At 42.2% G+C, this 7,867-nt stretch overlaps 1 pseudogene; it reads right to left on the reverse strand.

Moving 5' to 3' along the window:
- Ear-ps4 (eosinophil-associated, ribonuclease A family, pseudogene 4) lies at positions 1,124-1,575 on the reverse strand (annotated as a pseudogene).

Consider the following 7,867-nt stretch of genomic DNA (forward strand, 5'->3'; position numbering starts at 1 on the left):
TGCTTGAAGGAACATGAAAATATGTACATTATTATACAAACAAGCCTTATGCCATGGCAGTCCACATCTGCTGGTCCTGTATCAGGGGCAGGAACTCTGTCATTCTGTCTCCACCAAGGCCATACCAGACTCAGCAAGATTCTACACCAACCCAGAATGGAAGATTCGACAAGAAATCCATTTGCTGCTCAAGAGGAGTGACTTCTGTGCAGGACTGACTGGTCCACTGAGAGCAGGAAGTATCACCACTGCCCAGTGGGCAGGAGAGGCCATGTATTGCTGTGGGAGCTCAGGAAGGAAGAACAAATTGGAAACTGGGGATCCAGACTAAAAGTCAGAGGTATGGACCTGAGGATGTCACCCCTCGGCTCCATTCTGCATCTGACACTCCAGGAAGGCTCACTACCACATCTGGTGATGCTGGAGTTGCCCATGTCCTTAAAGGGATGGCACCCTCCCATCTGAAACTGATTCCTACTACAGTTCTATCCATGGGAGTCAGGGCAGGACCTCTCATTATTCATCTCTTTTCTATGTGGAATCCAGTTCCACTAACTTGGAACCTGTCCTTGCTGGTTTGTGTTGAATGATCTCACAATTGACCTCTAAATACAACTGTGCAGGGAGAGGACACGGGATAGCCTCACTGAGAGATCCCAATTGCCTAGTCTCCTCTGCCATCCACTTCTTTCCCACAGAGAAACTTCAGAGAAGATGTCCTGAGGGAACATTCTGGAAAGATGCCCATATCTTCTCAGATTCATCTGTTTGCAGGTAGATGCCTCAATTGGTATTTGGCCTCAACATACATGCACATACACACACAATTCTGTGTGTGTGTGTGTGTGTGTGTGTGTGTGTGTGTGTGTGTGTGTGTGTGTGTGTGTGTGTTTATCACATTCCTATCTCCCCACCATGTCAGACAGTGAGATTCCAGAGATCTAGATGAGTATACAAAGGTGTTTATTGATTAGAAAATATCTGTTCAGCTGAAGTAAATGGATTGAGGGACAGGTTTCATGAGACATGTGCTGATACGCAGTGCAGACAGAGGAATTGGTTCTTCACTACTGTGATCTTGGCATTAGCAGATGAGCAAAGGTACAAAGTGCTGATACTGGACCTAAAGTGTCCCATGCAAGTGAATCAGAACCACTGGATTGGTGGGACTGTCTGAGTTCCAGGCAACTGTGTAGTACTTTCTTGCTCCTACTGTTTGGTATCTACATTTCTTATCATTTCTTGCTGAAGTTGTGTGGGTGCCAATAGTTACAGGTACGTGAGATGAACTATCATAACAATTTCTACTTATCCCATCTCTGCAGATGGTATTTGGCTTGCCACATCACCAGGAACATCAGGAAAAATTGTATGAAGAAAAGTATTCATGTTCTTACAGCTTCCTGTATACCTGTTAATGGCCCTCATTGCACCATCACATCGGGTATAGGTGCTATTATAGATATGCCGGAATTCAAACTACTAGGAAGGGGTTGGTGGCTGGCATGAGGCAAGCGATAGGACAACTCCTAGCTACAGGAGACAAAGTTGGGACTCAAGCAGCTTCAAACCCATGTTTCCTGTGAGGACAGAATAGAAATGACTTATTCCCATCCTACCTCAGTTTTCCCTATCTGAGTTTTCCCTTCCTGAAGATCCTCTGCTGTCACTGTAAGTCCATGGTGCAACTTCTCCTGTACACTGCCCCATCACCTGCCCTTCCTGTCCCAGGCCTGGACAGTCTGTGTCTTACCCTGTCTGTGTTTGGCTCCCGTGTAACTTGTTATACACAAGTCACAGAATTCCCAGAACTCTAAGAACTGCTGACTCAATGTAGTGAAACAAAAGAGCCTCTTCATTTGCATCAGACTCGCATTGTTAACCATCCTACTGTGCAAGACAGGAATGTCTATGGGCTTGGCATTTTTATATAGGCATAAACAGGGATTCTCCATCTTTGAGATGACAGGGGGAGGTGACAAGTGAAGTTATCCTTCAAACATGATATTGTTTGTTCAGGCAGCAGGGCAGAATCGCCCAACTGGGAGGGGGACTCTGCTTTCCTGGGAAGTAGGTTTATGGTGCTATCAGGAACAACTGTGTTTTCACAAACTGATCACAGCTGTCTGGGCATGCTTAATTGCCCTCTCTTTATGGCTCAAATATGGTGCAATTTTCTGTGGTCTTTGCTTCTTCAAAGGACAGGCCTCACCTGGACTGGGAAGTACTAGCCATCTGTCATCGAATGGGCCAGCTTCATTGACCTGGGGGTGGGGGGATGTCTGAGGGATGTTGCTGTTTGTCTATTCTCAAGCCTGCATCTGCTGCTCCGGGGGGTGGGAAAGTATTTCCTTTGGAAGTACTACCATGAAAATGGGGACAGTAATATTTTTACCCCAGTCCGGTCCATGTGTGAAAGCAAAAGAGGAGAGGGGAAGCTCCACGAGAGTGGTGAGAAAGAGCAGGGTGGTAGGGGAAGCCCTGTGAGTGGTGAGAAAGCACAGAAACATGTGGCCTGCGCCTCTTCAATGCCCTGTCTGCTAATGACTTTAGAGGCTAATCTTGGCCTATAGTGTCTGTGCTTGCTGGTTGATATTGTTACCTCATCACCATCAGATGAATGGTGCTGAATCTCTGCTTGATATACTGTAAGAGCTTATTAATTATGTACGGCCTAAAAGAGAGTGACAGTAAAATAATAATCAGGGTCCTGTGATTGCGCAGATGAGGGTAGTTAGCCAGAGGGAAGAATCGATACCAACTTTTGGAGTTCTCTCATTCTCTTTGGAATCTGTTTTTCCTAACTTTAGCCAGTGACTCTCTAATAACTCCAGAATGGTTGACATAGAAACAGCATGCTTTATATAAAGTAGTCCATAATCATCCTCATTGTAGGAACAATAAGTCTAACCCTCACTTGTTCTGTAACACCACCTCAGCCAGAGAATCTACATTGTGCTCTAGGTGTAAGATAGATTTTTCTAGGTGTTGAATGTTTTTGTCTCTGACTGCTTTCAAACTGTTGCAATTCTTTTCTTATAACATCAGTTCGGCTATCTCAGTACTCACTCTGGCTAGCCCTGTTCCTAGAATTATAGCTAAAGTCAGGGAGATGGGAGATAGGTTCTTTTTTTGTGTCATGAGTTCTCTTCTAACATATCTCATTAGGCTTTTTAGGACTACTTCTTCTGAATTATAGGTTATGTGGGGTGCTAACTGGACTAGAATATAGAACTCTTTTGTGCTAGAGGAATTAAGGACCCATCTCTGTGTATGCATGGAGTCAGTCTCATCAAACAAGACCACCGTGTTTTATTTGTTTGGGGGGGGGGTAAATTATTTGCAATAAACACTAGGTATTGTTCAATTGTAGAGGTATTGATGAGACATGGGAACCATCCCTAGGCAGGTGCCCTGTCGCGATATTGTCTGTAGAGTTAAGTCCAGACCTTCCTGGGACTACCTGTATGTAGTGTCCTTTTCAGACTCATCATATCTGGATATTCATCTGATACCTTTATAAAAACATAACAGAGGTGGTTACCTCTGTCTGGGAAATGTTTAGAATTGGGAAGAATTTTAACTTCATTGACCAGAGGAGATCTACCAGTTTTGTGCATTTTAGGAAAATAATATAAAATACCTTGGCGTGATTCTAACTAAGGAAGTGAAAAATCTGTATGATTTTTCTTTCTTCAATTCTCTGAAGAAAGAAATTAAAGAAGATCTCAGAAGGTGGAAAGATCTCCCATGCTCATGGATTGGCAGGATCAATATTGTAAAAATGGCTATCTTGCCAAAAGCAATCTCCAGATTCAATGCAATCCCCATCAAAATTCCAACTCAATTCTTCAACGAATTAGAAAGAGCAATCTGCAAATTCATCTGGAATCACAAAAAACCTAGGATAGCAAAAGCTCTTCTCAACGATAAAAAAAAACTCTGGTGGAATCACCATGCCTGACCTAAAGCTTTACTATAGAGCAAATGTAATAAAAACGGCATGGTACTGGTATAGCAACAGAAAAGTATACCAATGGAATAGAATTGAAGACCCAGAAATGAACCCACACACCTATGGTCACTTGATCTTTGACAAGGGAGCTAAAAGGATCCAGTGAAAAAAAGACAGCATTTTTAACAAATGGTGCTGGCACAACGGGCGGTTATCATGTAGAAGAATGCGAATTGATCCATTCTTATCTCCTTGTACTAAGGTCAAATCTAAGTGGATCAAGGAACTCCACATAAAACCAAAGACACTGAAATTTATAGAGGAGAAAGTGGGCAAAAGCCTCAAAGATATGGGCACAGGGCAAAAATTCCTAAACAGAACAGCAATGGCCTGTGCTGTGTGATGGAGAATTGACAAATGGGACCTCATAAAATTGCAAAGCTTCGGTAAGGCAAATGACACTGTCAATAAGACAAAAAGGCCACCAACAGATTGGGAAAGGATTTTTACCAATCCTAAATCAGAAACAGGACTAATATCCAATATATATACAAAGTATTCAAGAAGATGGGCTCCAGAAAATCAAATAACCCTATTTAAATATGGGGCACAGTGCTAAAAAAAGAATTCTGAACCGAGGAATACCAAAGGGAGAGAAGCACTTGAAAAAATGATCAACATCCTTAATCATCAGGGAAATGCAAATCAAAACAACCCTGAGATTCCACCTCACACCAGTCAGAATGGCTAAGATCAAAAATTCAGGTGACAGCAGATGCTGGTGAGGATGTAGAAAAAGAGAAACACTCCTCCATTGCTGGTGGGATTATAAGCTGGTAAAACCACTCTGGAAATCAGTCTGGTGGTTCCTCAGAAAACTGGAAATAATACTACCAGCAGATGCAGCAATACCTCTCCTGGGCATATACCCAGAAGATGCCCCAACTGGTAAGAAGGACACATGCTCCACTATGTTCATAGTAACCCTATTTATAATAGCTAGAAGCTGGAAAGAACCCACATGTCCTTCAACAGGGGAATGGATACAGAAAATGTGGTACATTTACACAATGGAGTACTACTCAGCTATTAAAAACAATGAATTTATGAAATTCTTAGGCAAATGGATGTATCTGGAGGATATCATCCTGAGTAAGGTAGCCCAGTCACAAAAGAAGTCATTTGATATGCACTCATTTTAAGTGGATATTAGCCCAGAAACCTAGAATACCTAAGACACAATTTGCAAAACACAAGAAAATCAAGAAGGAAGACCAATGCGTGGATACTTCATTCCTCCCTAGAATAGGGAATAAAATACCCATGGAAGGAGTTGCAGAGACAAAGTTTGGAGCTAAGATGAAAGGGTGGGCCATCCAGAGACTGCTCCACCCTGGGTTCCATCCCAGAATCATCCACCAAACGCAGACACTATTTTATAAGCCAGCAAGATTTTGCTGAAAGGACCCTGATATAGCTGTCCCCTGTGAGGCTTTGCCAGTGCCTGACAAATACAGAAGTGGATGCTCACAGTCATCTATTGGATGGAACACAGGGCCCCCAATGGAGGAGCTATAGAAAGGACCCAAGGAGCTGAAGGGGTCTGCAACCCTATAGGTGGAACAACAATATGAACTATCAGGTACCCCCAGAGATCATGTCTCTAGGTACATATGTAACAGAAGATTGCCTAGTCGACCATCATTGTGAAGAGAGGCCCCTCGGTCTTGCAAACTTTATATGCCCCAGTACAGGGGAACACCAGGACAAAGAAGTGGGAATGGGTGGGTAGGGGAGCAGGTTTCGGGTAGGGTATAGGGGACTTCTGGGATAGCATTTGAAATGAAAATGAAGAAAATATCCAAGAAAAAATTGAAAGAAAAAAGGGCTAACAAAATAGTCACAGGATGATATGTGGAGACAATGTGTCAAACATAGAATGATGCAAAGGCCATCCTGAGACTTCCCACCTGGGGATCCATTCCACAGACAGACACTATGAAAGATGCCAAAAAGTGCTTGCTGAAAGGAGCCTGCTACAGCTGTCTTCTAATAGGCTCTACCTGAGACTGATAAAAACAGAGGCAGATTCTTGCAGCCACCCTGGTCTGAGCCTAGAGTCCCCAATGAAGGAGTTAGATAAAGGACTGAAGGAGCTAAATGTGTTTGCAAACATAGGAAGAACAACAACAACCAACAAGATACCCCAGAGCTCACAGGGACTAAACCACCAATCAAAGAGTACATATGAAGCAACCCATGGCTCTAGGTACATATGTAGCAGAGAATGGCCTTGTCAGACATCAATGGGAAGAGAGGCCCTTGTTCCTTTGAAAGCTCGATGCCCCAATGTAAGGGAAGGAAACAGCAGTGGGTGTGTGAGTGGGGAACTCTTTCATAGAGTTCTCTTCCGTTGCAGGTGGAGAAGGCATGAGATAATAGGTTTTGAACCAGAAACCAAGAAAGAGGATAAAATTTGAAAAGTAAGATTAAAATATTTTAAAATAGAAAAAAAAGAATTGAAGATCTAGAAATTACACCACATGTATGGACACTTGATCTTTGACAAAGAAGCCAAAAATATACAATGGAAAAAAGAAAGCATCTTCAATAAATTGTGCTGGTCCTACTGGCAGTAAGTATGTAGAAAAATGAAAGTAGATCCATATTTATCACCATGAATAAAACTCAAGTACAAGTGGATCAAAGACTTCAACATAAAACCAGATTCACTGAATCTAATTCAAGAGAAATTGAGAAAGAACTTCAAACTCAGGGGAATAGGGGCAAATTTCCTAAACACAACTCCGACGGCTCAGGTTCTAACATCAAAAATTGATAAATGGGACTTCATGAAACGGAAAAACTTATGTAAGGCAAAGGGCATAGCCAATAGAACAAATTGGCAACCTACATATAGGGAAAAAATCTTCACTAACCTTACATCCTATAGAGGGCTAATTTCCAAAATATCTAAAGAACTCAAGTAGCTAAACACCAAAAAAGCAAAGAACCCAATCTGAAAATGTGGTAAAGAACTATACAAAAAATTCACAACAAGGAACCTTGAATGGCTGAGAAGCACTTAAAGAAATGTGGAAAGTCCTTAGTCTTCAGGGAAATGAAAAGCAAAGCAACTGAGATTGGTATAAGGCCGTATAATTTCCAGTGAAGAATGGTTAAGGTCAAAAACTAGTGAAAGCACATGTTGGTGAGAATGTGGAGAAAGAGGAACAATCCTCCATTTCTGGTGCAAGTGCAAAGTGCTATGACAACTATGGAAATCAATCTGGAGGTTCCTCAGAAAATAGGAAATAGATCTGCCTGAAGGCCAAGGACTTACCTTCTTGGCCTATGGCTTCCTCCTTTCATGTTTCACCCAATGGCTTATTATCTAGATTGTCCTATTGGGCTACGACTTTGATCTTGGTTAGCATTTGGTCCCTTTGATTCTCAAACAGTTCTCTGTCCTCACACATTTTTGAGGTACCGCCAGCCCCAGGGACATATTTTTTCCTTCAAATTTCTCCAAAATGAGAATTCTAATATTTGGGGAAAGTGAGTGACAAAAGCAATGTATGTTGAGCACTTTAGTGTACAGTGTACAGATCTATGAGTGTTTAAATATGGTAAACCTCTAGGACATATTTTATGAAAGCAGCAGTACACTCTTACGTCCCCTGTGTGACCTCACTTAACTTTGCCAGCTTTGTGGGCTGTTGTACTGCTAGGCTGAGAACAATCGGAAACTCCTGGAATAGATGTCTCATGTCTCATTGCTTTTTCCAGGCTTAGGACACTAGTGGGAGTAGGTTTGATGGAACATTAACAAAACCAGGGCCTCTTGTGAATTATCTGCATGAAGTACCATGTTCCAGGACAGTTCTATATGAACTTCTCAAAGCCAGGGAA

The sequence above is a fragment of the Mus musculus genome, chromosome 14, assembly GCF_000001635.26.
Source record: "Mus musculus strain C57BL/6J chromosome 14, GRCm38.p6 C57BL/6J".
Classification (NCBI taxonomy): domain Eukaryota; kingdom Metazoa; phylum Chordata; class Mammalia; order Rodentia; family Muridae; genus Mus; species Mus musculus.